Raw genomic sequence first — 16,279 nt, 5'->3', positions numbered from 1 at the left:
AGAGTCACAATGAGCTTCTCTTGTCTTCCCCTAGAAGTTTTACAGCGTTGGTTCTTATGTTTAGGTCTATTGTTCATAATGTTAATTTTTTTAATTGTCAAAGTTTATTTTTATATAGATATCAAACTATGCCAACACTGTTGAAGACTATTCTTTTCCCATTGAATTATTTTATCAAGTTAATTTGAACGTAATTAACACATGTGAGTCTATTTCTGCAGTCTATTCTGTTCCATTGATCTATATGATTGTTCTTACGTCAATACCACATTGTCTTTATTAACGTAGATTTGTGCTAAGTAAAACTAACTGCTAACTCACTGGTAACTCAGGCAGTGTAAGTGCCCAGATATTTTTTCTCTTTTTCTAAATTGTATAGGCTATTCTAAATTCTTGATGTTTTCATACAAATTTAAGAATAAACTTGTCAATTCCCCAAAGTAGTCCTGATTTGAATTTGAATGAAATTGCATTAGATCTGCAGATCAATTTGGGAGGTAATATTTTAACAATATTGAGTCAACCAATAAATATATTATATAGTTCTATTACTTTAGATATTCTTTAATTTCAGAAATGTTTAATAATTTTCAAAGTGCATGTCTTGCATATATTTCATTGAAGTGGAGAAGAATTTCATATTTTTTGATGCTGTTGGAAAAAGTATTCTTTTTAAATTTCCATTTTAAATTATTTATCATTAGCATATAAATACATCGATTGAGTATTAAAATATTAACTTTAAATTTTATGGCCTTGGTAGCTTACTACTTTTTAGTGTTAGGTTTTTATAAATTTACACTTCGGATTTTTTTATATTAACAATCATATCATCAGTGAGTGAAGAGCTCACAGTATTTCTTTACAATCAGTTTGCATTCTCTTGACTTACTGAAGTGACTATGACCTCTAGCAGTGTTGACTAGATATGGTCGTATAGGTTTTTGCTATTAAGTAAAAGTACAATATTAACTGTAGGTTTAAATATTTTTTGCCTATTTATTCTATCTATTATTGAGAGAAGAGTGTTGAAAATCTCAAACTATAATTGTGGATTTGTCCGTTTGTCCTTGCAGTTCTATCATTTTTCTGCTTTATGTATTTTGAAGTACCATTATTAGGTGATTCAAATTTTACCTTTAGGATTGTTAGGGTTGTTATGTTTTCCCAATTAATGGACCTTTTTTCCACCATGCAATTTCTTTCTTTATCTCTGTTAATATCCATTTTTATTTGGATTAGTGTTTCATGGTATATATTTTCCATCCTTTTACTTTTGACCTATTTCATTATATTAAAATAATTTTCTCATAAATAGTATATATTTGAGCCTTTTTAAATCCAATTTGGCCATTTCTACATGTAAATTGTAGTATTTAGGCCATTTATATCAAATATACTTTTTGATAGGGTTGGCTTAAATCTATAATATGGTTGGGATTAAATTTTGCCATTTCTTATCTAATATTCCATCTATTCTTCGTTTCATTCGTGCTCTTTTTCTGCCATATTTTGAATTGAGCACTTTAATAATTTCATTTTATCTCCACTATCAGCTTATTAGCTATATATCTTTGTTTTATTTTTTCAATTGTTGCTCTGCATTTTACAATATGCTTTGTTAACTTATCATAGCTTACCATCACATAATATGCCACTTTTTGCACAACACAAGACCCTTACAACAGTATACTTCTATTTCTTCCTTCCTGTCATTTGTACTACTGTCATATATTTTGCTTTTACATAGGTTATTAACCTCGCAATATTTTACTATTCTTCTTGTTATAAAGTGTCATTTATCTTTTAAAATGGTCAAAAGTAAGGGAAAATAATCGTTTATATATTTATCTACATTTTTACCATTTCTGGGGCATATCCATTCCTTTCTGAAGACACAGATTTCCAACTGACCTCATATTATTTCTGTCTATAAGACTTATTTTACATAACATAGCTTGTGGTGCAGGTAAGCTGGTGATAAATTCTCTATTTTTGTTTTTAATGCGAAAAAATACATATTTTTTATTTATTTTTAAAAGGGACTTAGTTGGGTATAGAATTATTGGTTGACAAGTTGTTTTGTTTTGTTTCTTTACCCAGTTGACATGTCACTTCATTGTTTTTCTCTTTTCTTCTTTTTGTTTTTCTTACTAGCTTTCTGATGAAAAGTCTACTGCCATTATTAACTTTGTTCTTCTCTATATTTTTCTTTTTTCTTTGGGTATTTTCAAGATTTTTTCTTTATTTTTGTTTCTAAGCAGTTTGATTATGATGTGCCTAGGTATATTTAGCCTGCTAGGGGTTCTTTGAGATTTTTGGAACTGTTGCTTGTTGACTTCAGTAAATTTTGGTGAATCCTTGGCCTGTAACTCTACATGAATTGTTGGGTTCTCACTATTCCCTGTTCTCATTCTGGGATGCCAAGTCTAGGTATTTTGTAGAGTTTGATAGTGTCCCACATTCCTGGATATTTAATTCTGTTTTATTCTCCTTTTTCCTATTTACCTTTCGAGTTGAATTATTTCAAATGACTTATCTTCAAGTTCATTGACTCCTTCCTCTTCTCTGTCTAGTTTACAGATAAGTGCATCAAAGGAATTATTTGTTTCTGTTAAGCATTTTCAATTTACTACTTTTTTATACTTCCCAGACTTCCACTCAAATTCTGTTAATATTTTGTCTACATTTTTGCTGGATTTTTAAAATACTAATCATACTTATTTCAAAGACTGCTGAAAATTTTCAACGTCTGGGATATCTCTATTTCCATTTCTACTATTTTGTTTTCTTGCCAATGGGTCATTTTTCTTTTTTGTCTGACACACACACACACACCAGGAAAAAAACAAAAACAGGAATGAAAGTAGATACGAATAAACATCAAATATTGTGTGTCAAGAAACAGTAGAGACTGAGATAACTATTATTTGTACCCTGAAATTGATATATCTTTTCTTATCTAAGACTGTTAGTGTTAGTAGTTGAGTCAGTCTCACCAGTAATTGAAATGGATGAGAGTTTTGTAGTTGCTGTAGTTATCTCAGTGCACTACCAACCTCAAATTTCTCCAATGATGGACCACAGCTTCCTTGTGCCTAGTGTGACATGTGGAGTACTGAAGGTTTTATTTGGTGATTTGATGTTCCTGCTCCATCTTCAGCTTTTCTCAAGCCCTACTCACGACATAAAATCTCTTTCTGAACTCTTGCCTCTTCCCAAGTGAAGGATTGCTAATGCTTGCTACTCTCTTCTGATATTTCTAGTATGTATATTGCTTATTTCTTATTGCATGTAGTAGAATACTTGAATAATAAAGATCCAACAAAAGTGGATTTTATAGCTACTGAATAATATGATTAGCTACTGGAATTTAAAGTAGATGCTGAATATTTAAAATATATAATTAAACCCAGAACTATTATAAACTAGAGACAAAGCCTAAACTAAGATTCTTTTTTTAATGCCTGATAGACATTTATTTCTTTAGAGTTAATATGCTCTATGTCCAGAAATTACATCATTAAAGATTATGATTTATTAAATTTACCAATAGGCACTTGCATGATAAAATCAATTCAGGTATTAGATTATTAAATCTAAGTCTAGAAAAAAACCCAGAATTTCACATTTGCTTCACATTGGAGGCTGAAATAATCTATCTTGGGCATTCTCTGTGAAAGAGAATATAATCCCCTGAAGTTTACACAAATTCCTTTATTATAGATAGTGGCACAAGAAAAATTCAAACTGGATTACTGCCAAATAGAAAATTAAGGATGGCTTTTTTTTTTTTTTTTGACCCAAATGACTCTAATTTGCTTTTAGACATTTGGTGTTTTAACAAACAAAATGTCCATTAATTCAGGCCATCTGGGAAGTGCTTCTGTGCTTGGGACATAAAGTCAAGGATTTTTCTGCCCTGCTATCTTTAACTGGACTATTTGTAATAATAAGGTTCAGATATTCAACATTAGACAAGATAGTCCCAACAAATGACTTACTGAATATTTTGATAAAGGATCTTCCACATGCTTCTTACTGATACATGTTAGTTGACATTAAACCCCATTTCCTTCCTTCTTTCATTATTTTTCCTTATTTTCTTATTTGTTCTTCACTGTAATTTCTGCCAAGCCACAGTTTTTACAATACTACAAAGGAGAGCACTATTTTTAACTTCAGTAACTCAAATACTACTTTCATTATATTTATCTTCTTAAACTACGACTTATATACCAAAATTTATTTTTAAATTAAATTTAAATAGATTTTTAATTTAGCCTTACCCTAAGCAATTATATATTCATCAAATTAGTGGTTCTCAAACTTTAGTACACAGTAGAATCACCTGGAGGGCTTGCTGGGCTTCACCTGCAAAGTTTCTGATTCAGTCTATCTGCGGTAGTGCTTGACGATTTGCATTTCTAAGCTCCCAGGTGATACTGTTACTGTTTGGGAACCACACTGTAAAAACTACACACTATTTTGTGGTTTTCTTGTGCTTATTACACACACACACACACACACACACACACATACACCACTCACTTTGTAGTATACTAATGTATATTCAATATATAACTATTAAAAGTGAAAGGTTGCTTTGTGAACTACCAAAAAATATTCTCACCTATTGCACTGTTTTTGAAGGAATTTTCTAGCAGATCTCACTCTATTCTCCTGATAAATCATTCTCTATTTAGTTATTTCTATTTCTTCCCTACTTTTTTCCTTTGATTATAAAGCTCTGAATGCCTGTAATGTTATGTATTAGTTTGTTTTCCCACTGCTATAAAGAACTGCCCGAGGCTGGGTAATTTATAAAGGAAAGGGGTACAATTGACTCACAGTTCCACATAGCTGGGGAGGCCTCACGAAACTTATAGTCATGGCGGAAAAGGAAGCAGGTACGTACTAACACGGCAGCAGGCAAGAGAGAAGTGCAAGCAAGGGGAAATGCCAGATGCTTATAAAACCATCAGATCTCGTGAGAACTCACTATCATGAGAACAGTAAAGGGAAAGCTGCCTCCATGATCCTATCATTTCCCACCTGGTCTGTCCCTCAACACCTGGGGATTACAATTCAAGATGAGATTTAGGTGGGGGCTACAAAGCCTAACCATATCATTTTATCTGCATGCAGATAAAATGTCTCTTGCCATACCCACACATACAGCATTAATATATATGGGTTTGGGGTTGCTCATTAGTTGTTTCATAAATATACAGGGGTATGGAGTTGTCCATTAGTTGTAAGAAAAAAAAAAAAAAAAAGGCTTTGTCTTAAGAAACCTAGAGAAAAGCTTAAAAGTACCCCATAGGAAGACCAGAGTTCATCATGCTATTTGGCACAGCCCTTCTTGTCCACCTCTGCCTCAAAATCTAGCTGAATTACATCATTATTTTGAATCTCAAGACCATAGTCTCTTCAACATATTACTTGTAAAGCACTATTTAAGTAATGGATTTGGCTAACAGCATTTAAGGCTGGTTGTTTATTAATATATGTTGACAGTGAGGACTATAAGTGCAGATTACACAAATAATATGACAGGGGGATTACTGAGATATCATTCTTCTTTTCATTATTGTCTAATAAACATTATTACTAGTACTGTTCCAACACTTCAATAAAGCCAAGGTCTGCAAAATCAGAAAGGAGATGGAAAATTCAAGATATTTTCTAGAACCATGTCTAAAATAAAGGCACTCAGTATTGTATTTTCACATACAATGTGGAAATGCTCACCCTGCTTACTTTCAACCTTAGGATTTTCCTCACGTTGCCCTTCTCATCTGGAATGTCTTCCTTTCTCACCTCTATCAATTTAAACTTGACCTTTGCTTTCAGGCTCAGCTGGAACACCACTTCTTCAACACAGCCTTCATCAATCTTTTATTCCTTGGTACCCCTAAAGCAATTATAGAATGTATTTTAGCACTTGAATTCTGTTGTATATTCTCAACATTATTTAATAAATATTAAGTTTTCCTCAACCAAAGCAGGGTGTCCCTCACAGCCCCTATAACTGCACCAAGTATGCTAAGTGATTCATCTTTGTGTTTATATATTCTAGTGACTCCTAAAGAAATATCTAATTATATTTTTCCCTATTATTTAACTATATTTCTTATTTTATTCATGAATAAAAATAGTCTGAGCCAAAATTCTACTATTAATTCATTCTATGATCATAGATATGTTTTATATATGTATATTTTACTTATTGTCTTAATTTTTATTTAATTCACTATGGCCAGCATAATTTTATAGAAAATTTGTATTTTAAGTCAGTCTTTAATATGAAGTCAATTTTTAGATTAGCTACCTAAATGAGTAAACAGGCTCTTAATAATTCTTACTCCTTCTAAAATCAAGAAAAATATCCCAAATTTTATATCCATAAGAAATTATAAAACATCATATAATTATATTGCTTTAAAAAATATATAACATCAGGAAAAATACAGTTGTAGCTATAAAACATTATATAACTAGTTTTTTTGCATTTTTCTTTTGTCAACACATCATTTTGGCATCATGTAGACAATGTTAGTGTCTATACAGTGCCAAAATATTTACCATAACAGCCAACTGACATGTGGGGGAAAAAATCAACATAATTTCTTTTGTACACTTGATGCTAAACAACTGATTCAATTTATTTTTTAACATAGAAACAACCATATTAATCAATATTTTGGAAAACATTTATATTCTAGTACCTCAAATTTAGCCTAACAAAAGATGGGGAGGAAGATGACATATACTTTGTCTCTGCCAAAAGGCACCTTGCCTCTTCATAGAAGCTACAGAGGACTCTCTGGCATAGGCAGACAGTTTTTACCACTGTCAGGTCCAGTGGTAGTCTGTTGAGGAGGAGGGGAAAATGCTTTATCCACCACAAAAAGAAATTGACTCAAGAAGCTTCTACCTTTATAAATAAAAGCTCACCTGAAAACTATTGTGATACTGAAAGCATGGTAAATTGATTCAGAGAAGGAAACAGAAAACTTTTTTTTAATCAGAAAAGGACACCATTAAGCATTTTTCCTTTATTTAAAGCTATAGAAATAATGTAAAACAAAGCAATCATACATTATATCCTGCTATGTTCTAGTTATACCATAACTGTTTTCCTTGCATTTGATAATTCTGATTCAAACCATTTCCAATGAGGTGTAAAAACATTAAGGCATAGGCTGGGCGCAGTGGCTCACACCTGTAATCCCAGCACTTTGGGAGGCCGAGGTGGGCGGATCACGAGGTCAGGAGACAGAGACCATCTTGGTCAACATGGTGAAACCCCATCTCTACTAAAAATACAAAAATTGGCTGGATGTGGTGGCACGTGTCTGTAATCCCAGCTACTCGAAAGCCTGAGGCAGGAGAATCACTTGAACCAGGGGGTCAGAGGTTGCAGTGAGCCAAGATCGTGCCACTGAACTCCAGCTTGGCAACAGAGTGAGACTCCATCTCAAGATAAAACAAAATAATAAATAAAATAAAATAATTAAGGTATAAACTCTAAAATCTATTTTCCAGAAAGGTAAAACCAGTATCTGATGCTAAAGAAAAATAAATCCTGAAGTCAGAAGACTTGAATTCAAGTCTCTGCTTCCTCATTAACCAGTTCTCCTTCATCATTAACTACTTAGGTCACCTTAGGCTAGCTGCTTTAATCACCTAAGCCTCAATTCTCCTGTCTATAAAATGAGATTATTAATACCAATTTTGCCCTTCAATGATGAGGTCAAATGAAACAAAAGAAATATTTTTGTAAGCCATAGAAAGTAAAAACTAAACAAGAAATTGGCAGCCCAGATCACCGACTTCTTTGTTGTTGTTATTCATATCCTCAAAGATTAAATGAATCACAGGCCTGCCATGTGCTTTCACGTATTCGGCATAGCTACAACTCAATCAGTGTCCCCTAAAATATGAATGTTTAGAATCCCACCTTTTTGCAAATGTTTAGTGTCGTGTTGGATAAAGCACCTGCATGATTAAGTATGTATTTTCTTTTGAGTGTTACTGATGTGTAGGCAGAATCTAAGTACACGTATTTGCATTTGGTCAAGTAAAAAAAAGGTTTAAAAATGCACACGGAATGAAGGGTGCTAAGCAAAGATGGCAGTCACATTAATAACTAAACAAGCAAACCTACTCCAATGTAATTCAGCAACTAATGGTGGACAAGAGTGTCAAATTCATAGAATCTTAAGTGCTGAAAGGAAGCTTAGAAATGAAATCCTTCACCTCCCATCTCATGAGAGAATCCCTCCTGCAATTTCTATGACCAGCCAGATCATTTTCATTACATCCCTACATTCAAGCATTTTCTTCTCCACTCTGTTTTGGCTGGCCTCACAGCCATTCCTTAAACTGCATGACAAGTTTTTATAGGTTCCTTCTGATTTTTTTCTTGGAGGAGATATCAAAGAATCTTTTAGGGAAGGAAGAAAGGAATAGATGGTATGAAATAAACCTCTTCTGCCTGCTATTTAGATTACTTTTCTCATATTAAATATTTTTAAAAGTTATCTCAATCTAAGGTAGATGTACACAATCCCAAATCAAATAAATTTATGCTTGTGAACATATGTGTATCTTCATAATAATTTTTAATTAAATAGAAATTTTTAGTTGATATTGTGATAGTTTTACTATATTAGGTATTTTCAAACTGTTTAGGATTCTGATAGGTATTCGTAAGGACAGCTGGATTTGTTTTATACATAAAATTAACACACGTAATGTATTAACATATGTTGAGAAATTAATTTATAAAAATAAGTATTTCCAATTTTAAGTTATTATTATTCTTTGTATGCTGTAACATCACTATTCTTCCTCTTGTTCGATTGCCTTTTACTCAAGTGTAATCAAGGCCTTCACTGGAAAGATAAAACTGTAAATGTTTCTATCTACAGGTAGGAAATTTAACACATTTGCTTTGTCAGGAACTGGATAAAGAACAAGAAAAGCTGAACAAAGGAAAACTATTTTAATGCATATGCTCCAGGCCTCAGAAGACTTTGAAATAAAGTAGCACTTCCTTTTTACTTTTTTTGTTACGAATGTACTTTGGTACAGGCACTCTTTTATGAGGTTTCCTTCTCCCAGTACCTCTGGGAATCCTGACTCCATTTGTTACATGCTCTCAAATTATATTTTGGAACTCACTGGTCACTTGGAATACCCCACATCTATTGCTGGACCATGCCCCCCAATTCTGAGTTGAGCTTCATTTCATGTATGTCTCAGGGTGCGGGTGGTTCTCCCCTATAGAAGCTTTACTGCAAGTGTAATGGTAACCTCATCTGTCAATTCTCTAAAGCACGACTGCACTGTGTAATGCTTAGTAAGACTTTACTGAAAGAAACCAGAGACGGGAAAAATATCACAAAGAAAACTTGAAATTGGTTGTGGTTGCGTTTAGAATCCAAAGTCCCAAGCCACATGGCAGTCATCTCCTGACACCTTTTCTTGTTTAGATCTTGACCTGCCTCACTGTGGTGAAAATCAACCTTCCTGCCATTCCTTGTCTCCTCCATTTTACAGAGTCCAGCTTACCTTCTGGCAAAGAGGCAAGGAGAGCTTCCTAAGTACAGTATACATCTTCTCCTGCAGTCTAGACACCAACTCCCTGAGGTCAGAAAGAAAAGAAACAACTTTTCCTTCCTCCTGACTCCCCCAGGAGTCCCCAATCTCTTGACTGATTTCCAATCAAGTTTCTGCCCTTGATTGACCTCTCCCCAGCTTGCTTCATGGGGATCATGCATTCTTCTTCGGGAGAACTCCACCCCCTACCCACAGGCATTGGTCTCACCCTAGGCTCCTTTCAGGACGATCCCAAAATACAAAATTACCTGTGTTTTTCCCATAGTGTAGCATGTTAAGCATTGGAAAGCTTCCATGTTGTCAAGGAACCAAGATAGGCAACAAAGTTTCGTTTCTGTTTTCAGAATTTTATGAGTACCTGCTTGCATAGAAAAACTCACAAACATAGACATTCCCTAAGCACAAATGAAGAAACAATAATGCTAACAAAGGCAATCTTAATCAAAACAAAATGACCAAGGACAACATTTATTATCTCCATCTCAAGTGTCTGCATGTGGGTTACTTTCTGGAGTTTAACACTTTCTCAAGAAGAAAATGTAGGTGCTTTTCTCTAAGTCTGAATAAAAGCCCACAAACCCAGACATTCCCAGAGTATAGAGGGGGATCACCACAAAGAGGAGAAGAGAAAATTCCACCCTAGAAATCAGAAATGAAGTTCCAGCAAATTTTTAAATGGCAGATTCTCCAGTTTTAACAGCAACACAGCAAATATAACTTAATAATTACTATATCTGCTATATTAATATCAAACATCAACAGAATACTTTGTTTCCATTATTCTTTTTATTACTACTACTACTACTATTAGAAATACTTGGGATACTAGTATCTATAGAAGACTATCTCTGAACATGAATTTTTAGTTATAATTTAGTAAAAATGTATCTTATTAGAATATTCTTACAGTAGTATGAATGTTTCCATGTAAATATGTTATAATGTTTACTCTAGGTTCATAAAAATGTAAGACAGTTGAATATCACTTGTTCATAATTTTACTAATTTCTTAAAATCATTTGCTAAATTTAAACCTTTAAAAATACCGGATTTTTATTATACCAAGCTTACAAGTAGTCATCATCTCTATTTTATAATAATGTTCTAGGCTGGGTGCAGTGGCTCACGCCTGTAATCTCAGCACTTTGGGAGGCTACAGTGAGTGAATCAACTTGAGGTCAAGAGTTCAAGACCAGCCTGGCCAACATGGTGAAACTCCATCTCTACTAAAAATACAAGAAATTAGCTGTGGTGTTGCATGCCTGTAATCCCAGCTACTCGGGAGGCTGAGACAGGAGAATCCCTTGAACCCAGGAGGCAGAGTTTGCAGTGAGCCGAGATAATGCCACTGCACTCCAGCCTGGGTAACAGAGCAAGATTCTGTCTCAAAAATAAATAAATAAAATAATGTTCTATATCCATATTTTAAAGTATAAGCATATTTTCAAAATATTTTGTCCTTTGAGGTAGGCAGAATTCTAAAATAACTCACAATGAGTAAAACCCTTGTATAATAACCTCGTTTAAATATGGGCAGAACCTAGAACTTGCTTCTAAGTTCCATATTCTAAAACATGGAAAAGATGTTAGAATAGTCACTACTTTGATTAGCTTACATTTTATGACAAGAATACAATGGCTTTTCAGATGTAATTAAGGTCCATAATCAGTTTTCTGTAAGTTAATTAAAAAGGAGATGTTTACTTGGTGAGCCTAACCTAAGCCAGCTCATCTAGTAAAAATCCCACTGAAAAGAGGGTCTAGAGGTAAGGGAGTCTCTTTCCCACAGGCTTTGAAGAAGTAAGCTACCACAGATTCTACTGCTCTGAGAAAATTAATACTGCCAGCATGAGTTTGGAAGAGGTCATTGAGCCTCAGATGAGACACTAGCTGCAGCTGATACCTTGATTGCAGCTTTGTGAGATCCTGAGCAAAGCACCAAGCTATAGCAGCCATTCTCAGACTCCTCACCCATGGAAACTGTGAAATAATTAATGTGTATTGCTTAAGCCACGATGATTGTAGTAATTTGTCATGCAGCAATTAAAAAAAACTACTACATCAATAATCAACAAATATTTACTGAGCACCTACTATGTGCCAGTAGCCGTTCTAATATTTGGGATACAACATTGAAAAGAACAGGGAAAGTTTCCGCCTTCAGGAAGTTTCTATTATGCGTTGAGGAAGAAGATCAATGCTATTGTCAATTTAATACAATCACTTTTTTCTTCTCTCTGAGTGATATCCGTTATGTGGCTTTTTTCAGTTTCATTAGGTTAACACTAGCTGCTGTCAGCAGATGAATACCCATACATTGGTGACTTAATAATAAAGCATAATTTTTTCTTTACACAACAATTCAGTGGGGATGTTTGGCACATAACATTCCACATGATGACTCAGGGTGTAGTGCTGCCAGCACCTAAAGGTTCCATGACTTTTGCTTCCAACTGAGGGAGGGGAAAAGCAAAAATAGAGAAGGCACATCTGCTTCTTAATCAACGTGGCTTGGGAGTGGAACGCCTCTATTCATATTCCCTTTACAGGAGCTAATCTCATGCTGGGAATTGTAGTGGCTGAGCAGCAGCATCTTAGCAGATACTCTGCTTTATGAAAGGTGGGTGGGGGTGTAGATATTTACTAGACATCCACCTGTGTCTGCTGTAATCCTGAATAGCTGGACATTTGCCTCAGGTAGACAAGACCATATTATAGTCATTGAATCAATGAATGAGTATATTCATGTGAATGTTCATATACTGGGGGGACATATTATGTCAACTGAACCTATAGAGACTACAGTGAATATCAATTGTTTTGGTTAGTGCAGCAGCCCTTCCCACTTCTGGTAACACACTGTTTTCACTTTGGTTATAGCCACAAAACCCACTGCCTACCACCAACTGGAAAACACATTGACCAGGCCTAGTCATTCAGAGTGGACTGGACCATTCTTCCAACAGCAACAATAGTCTCATGAACCAATCGGAGTCAATTAGGGTTCTCCATGGGGTTTAACACCTTGAAGGATGTAAACAGAGGGCTGCCAGCAGTCATAATGCCTTTCATAAGAACAAGAAGGCCTCATTCATTAGAAAGGAAGCCTCAGGACCACAGGAAAAGACCTAGCTCAATGTTACTTTATTTTATTTTCTCATCTTCATCTATCACACATTGACCTAGCCCAATGTTACCTTATTTTATTTTCTCATCTTCATCTATCACACTCATTCTTACTTATAATTTCCCCTGTCAGATTCCTAAAGAATGGGCAGCAAAAGAGAAAGGAGCTAATTAACAATGAGGAAAGTGCATGACCAATGCAAGCATGTGACAGAAGACATTGGCATGGCTGGGCGACAGGGAGGACCAAGGGAGGGAAGGCACAATTGCTCAAAAAAATGTAGTTAAATTAGGAAATGTCTTTAAAGCTGGACTTTAAGATTTTTGGCAAAAGTAGTAATGTGGACTCCTAAAACAAATAAGAATCATAAAATTTTTGAGTTAAAATGTCACATAGAGATCATTTTATCACCCAAATGTCCATCAATCAATGAGTGCATAAAGAAACTGTGGTATATATGTAGCTATATAGCTATGGTGTGTATATATATATGTGTGTATATATATGTATGTATATATATACACACACAGATATATGTATGTATATATAATTATATATATATAATGAAATACTACTCAGCCATAAAAAGGAAATAATTAACAGCATTCAGGGCAACCTGGATGGGATTAGAGACTATTATTCTAAGTGAAGTAACTCAGGAATGGACAACCAAATATCATATGTTCTCACTCATAGGTGGGAGCTAAGCTAAAAGGATGCAAAGGCATAAGAATGATACAATGGACTTTGAAGACTTGGAGGGCGGAAATGGTGGGAAGGGGATGAGGGATAAAAGGCTATAAATCGGGTTCATTGTATACTGCTTGGGTGACGGGTGCACCAAGATGTTACAGATCACCACTCAAGAACCTACTCATATAACCAACTACCACCTGTTCCCCCAAAACCTATGGAAATTAAAACTTTTTAAAAATGAAATTTAAAAAGTTTATTTTGTTAAACACCTTTATTCTCTGGAAAATTAATTCCAAGTTCAGAGGTCAACATTGGGTAGCTGGAGGGTAACCTGGCACCCTTGTGGGAAAATGAAAAAGCAAAAAATGGAGTAGTGATCTTTTTTCTAGTTAATAAGCGTGATGAATGGGTTGTCACGCACATGTATGAGTTGTGCCTTCCTCAAACCTTGTTACGACATCGGCACTTTACCTATCTGACATGAAAAAAAAAAAAAGGAATAGTTCAGGTGATGTCAGAGTGGGCTTGGAAAGCAGCCCTGAAGAAAAGGAGGTGGCTATGAAAAGCATTCCATATGGAGTACTGACGTGAGGGAAAGCCACATGCACTGAGATTTCAGGTGAGGAAATGGAGGGAGGTGATACCACTAACTAAAACAGAGACTTGAGTGAGGGTGCCAGTTCTAGGGAAATATCATACATTCTATTTTAGATGTATACATTTAGAGTATGTTGAGTTTCTGAATATAGCATATCACACAGGATAACTTTCATATTGTATATCACCCAGGAGAACAAGTTATAGAGGATATATTCTGGGCTAAGAATTATAATAAGTGATTTACAGATATCATCAAATTTAATCCTCACAACAGCTCTCGGAGGGCTTAACAGGCTGGTTTGGCAGCTTTGCCTTGAGACTCACAACTACCAAGGGCCAGGTCTGGGGGTCAAGCCAAGGTTCAGGTAACTACCAAGCTCATTCTCTCAACAATGATGTCTCCCATCATTCTGCCTTCCTGAAGATATTTTGGAGGCGTAACAAACATGATTCAGTGGGTAACTTCATATGAGGCCTAAAGAAAGCAGAAGAGTCAAATACTTCCAAAGTAGGGGTAGACATATGAATTTTTAAATCACTCATACAGAAGTGATCATGGATGGTTTGAAAAAGACATTGATCATTTCTCACATTGCAACAATGTGGTGGAAAAGAGTATGAGGCAAAAACAAGGTCCTGAGCACCCATATCCATAATTAGAAAAAAAGGGGCTAATCGGGCAGAACAAAGAAACTCAGAAATAGAGGATTCAGACATAGCAGGTTTTAAAATATACTGTATCTTAGAAACACAAATTTAAAGAAGATGGATTTGATGGCTCAGGTCAAATGCAACAGAAAGATCAAGCTAGAAGGGTGAAAAAAATAATTTGGTCATTACTATATGGAGGAGGCAGTTCTACTAGTAACATGGAGCCAGTTTGTGATGGCTAAGTAGAAAGAGAAATGGAAACAAGGACACTGGGTCTAACCCTGCATTTCACGTGGATTTCTTCTACCTACTTCTATGTCATCTAATAACTGCATACAATATGTATGGCTACATTTGACACTCTCATCAAAATATTCACTTCATTTAGCGTTTGATTTCTTGCGAAGTTCCTCTTGCTGTTCTTAGGTCATGTTAGTCCACAGGCATCTGCATGCTCTAAAAAGGCCAGACATTGCTGTCTATGTTCTAAATCACAGTGACTTAGGCAGAAATCCATTACCAGGGAAAACAGTGGGAAAGAGCTGTGTAGCGATAAAGGAAAGAGGACAGAGTCAATAGAGTTTTTTAAAGGAATTCCTTCCTTTCCTCACTGTTACCTGTCTGGCCACAATCACTCACAGTCAGACTGAACTGAGCTTACATGAGCTGGCTTTCTGGCAGAGTCCAGATTTGTGCCCCTTCTCAAAGGGAGAATAACTGGGCCTGCTGCAGAAGCAGCTCTCTTTTCGAATTTCAACATGGAATTTTTATGCAGTTGTGCTCGCTCCCCTTTGGTGTTATAAAACAGTCAAGCAAGATGAATATGGCTGGTAATTTATACTAGGAACTTGCATTGAATTATACTTGGATGACTTATTAAATGAAGGATATTATCAATATTACATCTGTCATAAATGAAAAACTCCACGTTTGAATGGATCTGATCCATTCATTGTTTTACGGGCACACTGGCCTCCAGAGAGAGTCACAAATCCAAATGATGTCCCTGAGTGATGGATTTTATGTTCTCTTTCTCAGGCATTGCTAAAAGATGTGTGAAATCCTTATGTAAAGTGAGGGTTCCCCTTTGGCCAAGCATCAAAAGAGACTTTCATAGAAAAGTTTCATGAGACTACCTGGAAATGTTCCTATCCAGCTACAATGAGCATGAAAGGCAAGGTGGTAAATGGCAGCTAGATAAATGTGACTTCATATAAACAGAAGTACATGAAGCCTCTTTTTTCCTTACCATATAAAATTGTTTGCTAAAAGAGCCTGGATTTGGAAGTCTAGGCTTCCTCCACCCAGTGAATATTGGTTAACTCATCCATTGTGCTTTGAAACAAAGCCCAGGAAATTAAAAACTGCAACAGTTTCCTCATTTCCTTAGCCAAATTCCCTATTATATATTATATTTCTCTTTGATTTGTCATGCTTAATCTCTCTTTGGTGAACTATAATATCTTCCATACAAAACACAATCCACTATGTTCAAACTCAAGTCTAAAATAAAAAATTGATGACTATCATTATTCTAAGGGCTTTACACATCCTCTTTTATTTAATCCAGAGAAC

General features: G+C 35.1%; 1 non-coding gene across 1 annotated transcript; it reads left to right on the top strand.

The window, feature by feature from the left end:
• The first annotated feature begins 13,829 nt into the window (after positions 1-13,829).
• On the top strand, positions 13,830-13,934 carry LOC129487106 (small nucleolar RNA U13). Its single transcript, XR_008659228.1, has one exon. It is a non-coding gene; the product is annotated as a small nucleolar RNA U13 (small nucleolar RNA).
• The last annotated feature ends 2,345 nt before the right edge of the window (positions 13,935-16,279 follow it).

Source organism: Symphalangus syndactylus, chromosome 7 (genome assembly GCF_028878055.3).
Source record: "Symphalangus syndactylus isolate Jambi chromosome 7, NHGRI_mSymSyn1-v2.1_pri, whole genome shotgun sequence".
NCBI lineage: Eukaryota > Metazoa > Chordata > Mammalia > Primates > Hylobatidae > Symphalangus > Symphalangus syndactylus.
The sequence above is the reverse complement of the archived record's forward strand: the minus strand, read 5'-3'. Positions and strand labels throughout refer to the sequence as shown.